This window comes from Sapajus apella, unplaced genomic scaffold (genome assembly GCF_009761245.1).
Source record: "Sapajus apella isolate SASKATOON/1434 unplaced genomic scaffold, GSC_monkey_1.0 scaffold123, whole genome shotgun sequence".
In the NCBI taxonomy this organism is placed as follows: Eukaryota; Metazoa; Chordata; class Mammalia; order Primates; family Cebidae; genus Sapajus; species Sapajus apella.
The window spans coordinates 1412716-1423803 of NW_022437063.1; the positions used below are offsets into that span (position 1 = coordinate 1412716).

An 11088-nucleotide genomic window follows, 5' to 3' on the forward strand; every position below is an offset into this window, starting at 1 on the left:
GTGACCAGGGGCAACTGGACAACTCAGGTCAGAGCAGGTGACCAGGGAAACAGATGTGAACTATGGATTAGAACTGACGGGAAGTTGTTTACTGAAACTAGCGGCAAGGGGGCGCAGAGAACCAGGATGTTAAACTTTAAAATGGAGAATGAATAAGAGAGGTGAACATACTGACATACGATTCTCTGAAGAGAAAGTTGGAGTTCACCATAACTAACATGGAGAATAGCACCAACCTCAGAGTGACTTTGTAAGGATAACGTGACGTCACACACCCAGTCGCCCGTTATCACTGTCAGGGCAGTGCTGAGAACATGAGTGTGAACAGGGCAGCCTGGGAGGGAGGTGGATGGACAGACGGGCAGTGCCAGTTTGGAAGTGGGCACATGCATCCGGTGGGTTCAGGAGCCTGGAAGACTTATCCTAAAGTCATCTTTGCTGGCATTTCTCCCTGCAGTATTTTCTCCAACCTTCTCCAGCAGTGACCTGAATTTCTTACGGGTGAACAGCTGCCCAGGCAACGATAGGATTATAGATGAGATACTTTATATTTTTAATGATTCTCAAAGGAGAGAGTGGTTATTTTTATGCTTTCCAGAATGAAAAGCCAGGGGAAACCTATACACTTGTGGTATCAGGGGAAGCCTGGACCTGGTCTTGGCCTCCAGGTCCTGGTGCAGATTCCTAGCACACGGTGCCTAAAACTTTGGGATTTCCTGAGTGATAGGTGCATCTTTTGTTTTTCATGATGAGACCTGGGTTTATGCTAATGAGGTGACTCAGGGTGGGGGCTGGCCCCAGAGTAACCAAGTATAGGATTAAAGGGTTGGGGCTATCAGTCCCACCCTGCCAGCCTCTGGTTGGGGCGGAGAGGGGCTGGAGAGTGAATCAAATCACCAATAGCCAATGATGTAATCAGCCACGCCTACGTAATGAATCCTCCACAAAACCCACCAACAGTGGGAATCGGAGAGCTTCAGAGCTGGGGAAAGCATGGAGGTGCAAGGAGGGGGACACACAGAGAGAGGGCATGGACACCCCAGCCCCTCCCCCAAAACTCTGCCCCATACAGCGTTTCCTATTCATTATGCATCCCTGAGCTCTAACCTTTATAGTAAGCTGATAATCCTAAGTTAAGTGCTTTTCTGAGCTCTGTGCGCTCTGGCAAATCACTGAACTGGAGGTGAGGAGTCCTGATTTGTAATCAGTGGGCAGAGGTGCAGGGAGCCTGCGAGCCCCCTCTGCAGCTGGTGTCTGGGATGATGTGTTTGGTGGAACTGAGCGCTTCGCCTGTGGGGTCAACTTCAGGTAGTTAGTGTTAGAATCAGACTGAATTGTAGGACACTTGGTTGGTATCAGTTAATCACAGAATTGCTGTTGGAATGACACGTTTGGTGTCAGAAAAAGAACAACACACACAACACTTCCTGAGCAGATTGGCTGAAAGCAGGCTGACTGCATCTCATCTGGGGGTACATGTCCCTCCCAGAGCAGATTTCTTATCTCATTCCCTGGTTGATAAGACAAGACCCTTCCTGGTCTTCAAGTTCTGTTTGCTTCCTCCCTTTGTCTCCATGAAGAAAATCAGCTGCATGAAAATGATCCTCTAGGCAGAAACCGGTGCTGTTGGAGCCACGTAGGGTGCCCTCCTGTGCCCCTGGCCCCTGCTGGGCCACATCTCCTCCTGCCTGTTGCAATCAGCCCTCGTCCGACTCTTTTCGGAAGTGATTAAAACGTAACTGTCATAGCTCTGGGGGAGACAGGCTGCAGATCCTGATTATAATTCAGAAGGATCTAAGGGAAAAGTAATTTTTTAAAATTCTGGTTAAAGCAAGCTCGTAAGATGTGCATGATGGAGTGATGTGCAGGAGCATAATTAATGTACGTCCTAGACATCTGCCCGCAGGATTCGGGGTTGGCAAATGAGTGTGTCCCTAAAAATAATGACTGGTGCTATCTTTAAAAAGTCTTTTGTGACACAGCGGATTAAGATGGATGGCTGGGAAGTATAGTGGCAGGGTGAGCTGTGGCATGCAGGAAGAAGTTGTGCCTCCTGGGGCTGGCGGTGAAACTGGGCTGTGAACGGCTTTTGCTCCCCAGAGCAGACCGCCATGAACTGCTGCATGGAATTTGATTGTAATCTCTTTCTGTTGGTTATTTTTAGGTTTGGTCTTGGATCAGGTTCGAGATCCAGATGTGATTCTTTTTTTTTTTTTTTTTTTTCCCACTTTTTTTTTTTTTTTTTTTTTTTTTTTTTTAAATAGCAGCACCATTGTGTCTTGTGTGGTCCCTAACAAGTCAGAGCTCTGGGCAAGGTGGCCTCTGGAACCAAATGTCTGCATGCCCAGGAGACCTTTCTAGAAAGTCCACAGGCGGTTCTGCAGTTCGAGCCCTGTCTGTGGGTCTGTGCACGCTCCAGCTGCTGGAGTTGTGGCACTGAGCAAACACCAGCCCCGCCCGCGAGGAGCTGCCAGGCCAGCTAGGAAGACAGACCTGACCAGTGGAAATGAGATCACGTGGCCTGCATGCTCTGAAGACTAGGACGGGAAACAGGACTGTTTTCTGCCCGCTGAACTGTCTTGGTTTCCTTATTAGTATCAGTTGACTGTGACCTGAGATTTATCCTAGACCCCCGTTCTGTTCCACAGGCCTGTGTGTCTGCCTTGATGTCAGTACCACAGTTTCAATGATTGGAGCTTTGTAGACAGGTTTGAAATGGGGGAGCCTGGGCCCTCCATTTTGTTCATCTTTTTCAGATTGTTTTGGCAATCCAGGGGTCCCTTGAATTTACATATGCATTTTATTTTAATTAGTTAATTAATTTTTTTTTTTTGAGACGGAATCTTGCTCTGTTGCCCAGGCTGGAGTGCAGTGGCACAATCTCGGCTCACTGCAAACTCCACCTCCTGGGTTCCAGGGATTCTTCTGCCTCAGCCTCCCGAGTAGCTGGAATTATAGGCGTGCACCACCATGCCCGGCTGATTTTTGTATTTTTGGTAGAGCGGGGTTTCACCATGTTGGCCAGGCTGGTCTCAAACTTGTGACCTCAGGTGATCTACCCACCTCGGCCTCCCAAAGTGCTGGGAGTACAGGCATGAGCCACTGCGCCAGGCCTGTATGTGCATTTTAAGACCTGCTTGTTAAGTTCTTTACAAGCCATCTGGATAGTGATTAATTTGTAAAAATGATACTTATTATCTTTTCGAACTGCCAAAGTAATGTATGCTGCTGAAAACCTGGAAGACGGAAAAATCCAACAGAAGGCAGGCAGGGCTATTTTTTTTTTTTTTCATATATGTCCCTTCAGGCTTCTGTGTTTCTCGTGTTTCCTGCACAAATTTGGAATCATTCTACAGCTAGTGAACGTCTAGGGCCACAGTTGGTTTAGTACCTTGAGATAAATCGGAGCTGGGGTTGCTGGGTCATGTAGTGTGCACAGGGCTAGGGACTGACTGATTTTCCTTTCTGAATGAAGGTGCTGAGGTCCAGAGAGGTTATGTGAGTGACTCAAGGTCACAGAGCTAAAACCCTGGTGGAGCTGGGTCTTTTTTTTTTTTTTTGAGACAGATTTCTTGCTCTGTCACTCAGGTGGAGTGCAATGCTATGATCTCAGCTCACTGCAACCTCCACTTCCCAGGTTCAAGAGATTCTCATGCCTCAACCTCCTGAGTGGCTGGAATTATAGCCATGTGCCACCACAGCTGCCTAATTTTTGTATTTTTAATAGAGATGGAGTTTCACCATTTTATTCAGGCTGGTCTCCAACTCCCAACTTCGTGATCCACCCACCTCAGCCTCCCAAAGTGCTGGAATTACAGGTGTGAGCCACTGTACCCAGCCGGAGCTGGGTCTTAATGAAGCCCCTCCGTATTCATGCCTTGCTGTATTCACACAGGCGTGTACACCAGCAGGTCAGGATTTTAGGGGGTGTTTTAAAATTCTGCCTACAAACTTTTTTTTTTTTGAGACAGGGTCTTGCTTTCACCCAGGGTGGAGTGGAGTGTCACCATCACAGCTCACTGCAGCTTCCTCTCAGGCTCAAGCAATCCTTCTGCCTCAGACCCCCAAGTGTCTGGGACTACAGGTGTGCACAGGAGAATCGCTTGAACCCAGGAAGCAGAGGTTGCAGTGAGCTGAGATTGCACCAGTGCACTCCACCTGTGTGACAGAGCAAGAAATCCATCTCAAAAAAAAAAAAAAAAAAAAAAAAAAAAACAACCCAGCTCCACCAGAGTTTTAGCTATGTGACCTTGAGTCACTCACTTAACCTCTCTGGACCTCAGCATCTTTATTCAGGAGGGAAAATAAGTCAGTCCCTAGCCCAGCTGGCTAATTTTTATTTTTTATTTTTTTGTAGAGACGGGGTGTCACTTTGTTGGCCCAGGGTAGTCTTAAACTCCTGGGCTCAAACAATCCTCCTGCTCTAGCCTCCCAAAGTGCTGGGATTGCAGGTGTGAGCCACTGTGCCCAGCAAACCCATTTTAAAGCCGTTAGCCAAAAACTATAAAAGACACACAGAGCATTATGGGGAGTCACTTACCTGGTATTTGCAGCATCTCTTGGGCTTGGGGCTTTGCTGGGTGCTCTGAGGAGGTGGAAGAGGCACTGTCACTGGTTTTACCTGGCTGTCGAGGGCTGAGTGGTTGGTGAAGGGAAGAGGTCTGGAGCATGGGGGGCTGCAGGTGGGAAGGAGGTCAGCCAGGGAGCTGGGAGGATCACGGGGAATCCGGGGTGGAAGTCAGGCTGGCGAGAGAGTGGAAGCAGGCGGAGGAGAGCTTTGAAGACCAAAAAGCATAGTTAGGATTGCTGCTCAGTGTGTCTGTAAACTTAGTGTTCTCTCTCACATTTAAATGACACACTTCAAAAAAGAAAAAAAAAAACCCATAAAATCTCCCCAAGTGGCCAGAGCAAGTTCCTGAGGGGCAGGGCATAGAGGCAGGGGTCTTGGTTCTATGGCTGGGGGAGCTGGCTCGGGGTCAGTGGCTGGGTAAGTCTTCAAGAGCCACTTTGGGTAGCACTCCAGGTCTCTTGGTCTGGGGAAATACCATGGCCTGAGTGGCTTCATGGCCCTCTCCCCTCCCAGCCTGGGGGAGGGTCCAGGGTTAGCCGTGTCCTGCTCTTGTCACTATCAGTCCCCTGTGCCCAGCTCACTGGCAGGGCTCCTCCTGGCTGTCCGCTCTGCCTCCAGCCCTCTTCCCTCAGGTGTCCATGCAGCTTGCCCTCACCCCTTCCTGTCTCTGCTCAGATGCTTCCTCATCCCACAGGCTCCCAGAATAGCCACTGGGTCTCAATACAGACCCTACCTATTCATGCCACGCTGTGTTTACACAGGCACCTCTGTTCCAGGAAAGCGTGGTGCTGGCTGGGCGCAGGAGCTCATGCCTGTAATCTGAGCACTTTCGGAAGCTGAGGCAGGAGGGTCGCTTGAGCCCAGGAGTTTGAGACCAGCCTGAGCAATATAGTGAGACTCCCCACTTTTTACAAAAATTAGCTAGGTGTGGTGGTGTCTACCTGTAGTTCCAGCTGCTCAGGGTGCTGAGGAGGAGGGATCGCTCCAGCGCAGGAGGTGGAGGCTGGAGTGAGTGGTGATCATGCCACTGCACTCCAGCATGGGCGACTGTCCCTACAAAAGGCGTGCCATGTGGAATTGCACACTGGGACTGTGGGTAGCATGATGAGAAAGGGTTCTGTGACTCCAGCCCAGGTGGAGCTCCAGCTCGGTCTTCCATCCTCTGCTGGGTACCCAGCCACTTCTGCCAGCCCAGCCTCCCCCTGCCCTGTGTGCATCCCTTTCTGCTCAGCTTTCCCCCTCTGGCCCTCCACAGCACCCTGGCTGGATGATCCTCATGTCTTTGAGATCACCCTGACTTATATTTCATCTCTGTCTGCCTCCCCCTTCCAGCCTGAGGGCAGAAGACACAGTTACCTTGTCTCCCGCAGCCTGGCAGGAAGAGGCTTAGTGATGTTGTGGAGCTGTGTGTGACACCATCACCCAGGTCAGATAATCACCGTACAATCCTTCAGCAAAGGACAGGGTCATAAATCCTGGATTGCAGTGGAGTTGAGGGGCCCAAGGACGGGGTTTGTGTAATACCGTCACCCAGGTCTAGTAATCACCGTAAAATTCTTCAGCAAAGGACAGGGTCATAAATCCTGGATCACAGTGGAGTTGAGGGGCCCAAGGACGAGGTTGGTGGGGAAGGCCTGGAGGAGCTGTCCTGGTGGCTGGTGGGTGGGGCAGATGTGGGTAGGGGCAGGTTTACTTTGCCATTCTGCCAAATCCGTGGTTTGTGGCTGTGTCACCAAGGCCTAGAGAAAGGTGACATGGTCAGGATGGCTGAGGGGGTCTCTGCCTTGCCCCATGGGTGTCAGGGCCTGGGGAGCTGGCAGGTGTCCCCCCACTCCACGCTCCATGGGCGTCAGGGCCTGGGGAGCAGGCAGGTGTCCCCCCACTCCACGCTCCATGGGTGTCAGGGCCTGGGGAGCAGGCAGGTGTCCCCCCACTCCATACTCCATGGGCGTCAGGGCCTGGGGAGCGGGCAGGTGTCCTCCTCCTCCCTGCCTTGTGGGAGTCAGGGTCTTAGGGGTAAGCAGGTGTTGCCCCCACTTCCTCAGTGCTGCTTCCAGACCTTCCCCTCTCTTCCTTCCCCAGCCCTGCAGGCACAGGGCTGTACCTGTGACTTTCACCTCATGCCCCTTTGCTCAAAGGACAGGGTTGTAAAACCTCTGAGCACTGACCCACTCCCTTCAGCCTAGATACCCCCAACCTCAGGGGCAGTGTCTTCCTCGGCACCCCTTGCCTCCACCATTCCTGGCCTTGGCAGCATCCGTGGAGGGCGCTTACTTCCTCCATCTCTCCTCTTCTAATTCCCATCCTCTGACGGATGGTGCCCGCCCCTTCCCAGGCCTTGCCAGACCTGCTGCCGTGCCCCTCCATGGGCTCCATGTCCAGCATCCTATGCCCACTAGTGTCTGAGATCACCCTGACCCTAGCCGTTTCATTACCTCCCCCCCTCCCATCCTGGGGAAGAGTCCAGGGTCGGCCTCTCCCCCTTCTCCCCTCCTGACACTATCAGTCCCCTGTGCCCAGCTCACTGGCAGGGCTTCTCATGGCTGTCCCTCTGCCTCCAGCACTCTTCCCTCAGATGTCCGTGCAGCTCGCCCTCACCCCTTCCTGTCTCTGCTCAGATGCCGCCTCATCCCAGAGGCTCCCCAAACAGGGTCTCGCTCTTTTCACCCAGGCTGGAGTGCAGTGGTGCAATCACAGCTCACTGCATCCTCTACCTCCCGGGCTTAAGCGATCCTCCTGCTTCCGCTTCCTGAGGAGCTCAGACTATGGGCACACCGCCATGCCCCACTAATTAATGTTGTTGTAGACATGGAGGTCTCTCTACGTTGCCCAAGCTGGTCTTGAACTCCTTGGCTCAAGTGATCTACCTGCTTCAGTCTCTCAGAGTTCTGGGATTACAGATGTGAGCCACTGTGCCTGGCCATCTTATTATTTTCTTTTAGAAAGTTTTGATCTACAGAAAACCTGGAAAGATCATGGGGCGCTCCATGTGCCCCACACTCCTTTTCCTAATAGTTAGGCTTACACCAGTGGTGGTTGTTACAATTCTTGCATCAAGGCACATACATTGTTACCAACTAAGTAAGGCCCTGAATCAACACAGATACATCGTTACTAATATAAACACAAATACATTGTTACTAACACAGACACAGATACATTGTTACTAACAAAGGCCCTGCCCCGGTACAGATACCTTGTTGCTAAGGCAGGTGCTTTACTCAGGTCTCCTGGGTGTCGCCTGCTCTCCTTTGGCAGTCTCAGGGTTCCTCCCAGGACACCACATTGCATTCAGTCCTGAGGCTTCTCTGGGCTCTGACAGTTTCTCAGACTTCCCTTATTTCTGATGACCTGGACAGTTGTGAGGCGTGTAGCTGAGAGAGTTTGTAGACTGTCCCTCTGTTGGGGTTTGTCTGATGCTTTCTTCGTGATTCGATGGGGGTTATCGCTCTGGGGAGAAAGGCTGCAGAGGTAAAGTGCCATTTCGTCGTGTATTGGGGCACACCCACGTGCGCACCTTTGCGATTGGATCGGCCTTGATCACCTGTGCAGGTGTGTTCGTCTGCTTTCTCCACTGGAGCCAGCTTTACTTTCCCTCCTAACAACCATCACAGCCCAAAACTGTGGGCGTCCATGTGTCTCTTGGAGTCTCATTAGAATGTAAGGCCCTTAAGGCAGAGGCCTCATTCGTCCTGTTTGTCACCTGCAAAAAAGGCTCATATCCATATTACATAAAAATATCCATCACAGCCATCTTCATCATTAGACTTATTTCTACAGTGTTTACGTGCAGAAACCACGAAGTCATTATCTCAAACTGACATTGAATGACAATTCAAATTCTTTTTTTTTTTTCCATTTATTTATTTTACTGCATTTTAGGTTTTGGGGTACATGTGAAGAACATGCAAGATTGTTGCATAGGTACACCCGTGCAGTGTGATTTGCTGCCTTTCTCACTCATAGGAGGGTGTTGAACAATGAGAACACATGGACAATTCAAACTCTTAAGTTATCACTGAGCTGCAAACTAGACTTCTCCACAGTCTTTATCCTGGCCCACAGTAGTGCCTAGTGAAGCAGACCGTTGATTCACCACATCCTTACAGAGCTCTGGTGCCAGGGAGCAAGTTGCTGGTGCTGGGGAGAGCCACAGACGAGCTGGTTGCAGCTCCTGACCTCATAGACCTTGAGGTCTGACAGAGGAGAGCCTTTCAAAGCTTTGCACATTGCTTTGTGGGACAGGGTGAGACTGGGTGCCGGGGTACTGGCAGCTGTGATGGGGTGCTGCCTGGAGGAGGGAGTGCTGCTCAGGCAGTGAAGGAGGGGTGGCGTATGCAGAGTGGGGCGGGGGAGTGTGCAGAGGCCCCGCTGCGGAGATGAGCCTGGGCATTTGAAGAACCCCAGTGAGGAGGCAGAGTGTTCAGGTGTGGCTGTGGCCCTGGCCCAGGGGCAAGAGGAAGATGGGGAAAGTGGAGCTGGTTGAGAAGTGGACAGAAGTGGGGTGATGGACAGAAGTGGGGTGAGAAGGCGAAGTCCAGGCTCCGAGACTAGGATGGAGGCCCGCCTTCCTTCCTGCCTTCCCTGGGAAGGGGCAGGCCTGGAGTGTGGCGAGTCCTGCTAGAGGCTTCCATGGAACTCCCGAGTGGGAGGAGCATGGGGAGGCGGGCCCTGTGCTTAGGGGTCCTGGGTGAGGGATGAACAAGAGGGCATAAACAGGCCTCCTTGGAAGGGAGTGGGGAGGGAGAACAGGAGCTGTCCAGGGCCCTCAGAAATGCGCCATGTGAGGGCAGGAGAGTCAGGGATGATTCCCCAAGGGAGGCTGCGGAGGGCTGAGGGAGGAGGGCAGGCATCCAGTGAGTGTGGGAGTCAGTGGCCCATGGAAGGTAGCATGAGGCAGCTCCTTGGCAACTGAGGGGGTTCGGGTGCTGTCGTGGGACTCCCAGGCCAGTGCTCTCCCTGCCCCTGCCACCCACCTCGCAGAAAGAGCCCCGGGCGGAAGCAGGGTAGCTGGTACTGAGCCCTTGACCTTCAGAGGTGGCGTTGACAAGACCAGAATGCCACCGGGCCATGCACCTCTGCCTGCAAACCGTCCTTCAATTTATTTTTACCTCTGTTCCTCGTGGGCTTGTGTATCAGGTTTGATATTTTTGTGCTAGTGGGAAAATAGAATGTGCTTCGCAGAAATCTGCCTTGTGTCCAATGTCTTGAGCTGCAGCTGTTTCAGAGTGACGGGAAACAGGATATTCTGGGCTTGAGCCCTTTTGTTCATCTCTGAGAGGGACATAAACTCCCATTTCCAAGAGGTTCCTGGGACCCATGAGGTCGGTGCATTCACTTCGCTTGCACAGGAAAATCATGCACTCCGTGTCATTGGTGGAGCCTGTTTTATTTTGTGGAATAGACGTGTCAGAAGCAGGACGGGCCAGATGGAATTGTGTTAGGCAGGAGTCCTGTCTTTCCGTAGGTATTTTCACAATGGAAGCGATCTTCTTCTAAAGTACAGCTCCCGGCGAGCTGAACAGAAAATCTGCTGTGAAAAGGCTTAAGAGGAAGGCTGGACTGGAAGAATGAGACTGACATCCACAAAGAGGCTTGCACCCGAACGTTCATGACAGCACCACAGCCACCCCTGAACATCCTGCCTCCTTGCTGAGGTTCTTCAAATCGCGCAAGCTCATCTCGGCCGCATGGCGTCCGCGTACGCCATTCCCCCTGTCTCAGACACCACCCCCTCCCCTCCCCTCCATGGCCCACAGACCCCCACACTCAGTACCCAAAAAGGGGTGAGAACCCAAATAACCATCAACCAAGGGATGGAGAAAGAAAATGTGGTCCCCCATGAGATGGGATGTGATTCAGCATAGGGATGAAGGAAGGGCTGAAACGTGCTATCACATGGATGAACCGTGAAAACACGCTCAGTGAAAGAAACCAGACATGGAAGGTCACATATCACCTGCTCTTGTTTGTATGAAATGTCCAGAAAGCAAAATCCATGGGGAGGGAAAGTACATGGGTGGCTGTGAGGGGCTGCGGGAGGGAGATGTGGACAGTGGCTGCTAACGGGCATGGGTTTCTTTTGAGGGTGACGAAAATGTTCTGAAATGGATGGTGTTGGTTGCACAGTTTTGTGAATATACTAAAATCCACCGAATCACACACTTTTAAAGGATGAATTGTGTGGAGTGAGAATGCTGTCTCAATAAGGGTGTGTACAAAATGCAGCTGAGGGTGGGTGCTCCAAGCTTGTCAGTAATGATGTATAAACCCCTTTGCCATCCTGGGTTGGGGTGGGTTGAGGCTCAGGGTCACCAGGGAGGAATGGACATCTTGTAGGCTACTTGACTGTCTCGGGGTAGGGGGGCGCAGTATTACCAATGCTTTATCTTTTGGCCCTCTGTACATACCAAGGTGAAAACCAGGTACTCTGGTCCTGGTGGCCGCAGAGCTGACCCTATGTTTGCCCTGGTCCTGGTGGTGGCTGCGGTGCTGTGCAGCCTCTGTCCCTGCGTCTG

The 11088-nt window shown here is 51.7% G+C and overlaps 1 protein-coding gene across 4 annotated transcripts in view; it reads left to right on the forward strand.

Moving 5' to 3' along the window:
- The window catches only part of PARVB (parvin beta), a 143447-nt gene that overhangs the window by 78557 nt on the left and 53802 nt on the right, over positions 1-11088 (forward strand). The gene's annotated exons all lie outside the window — the stretch shown is intronic.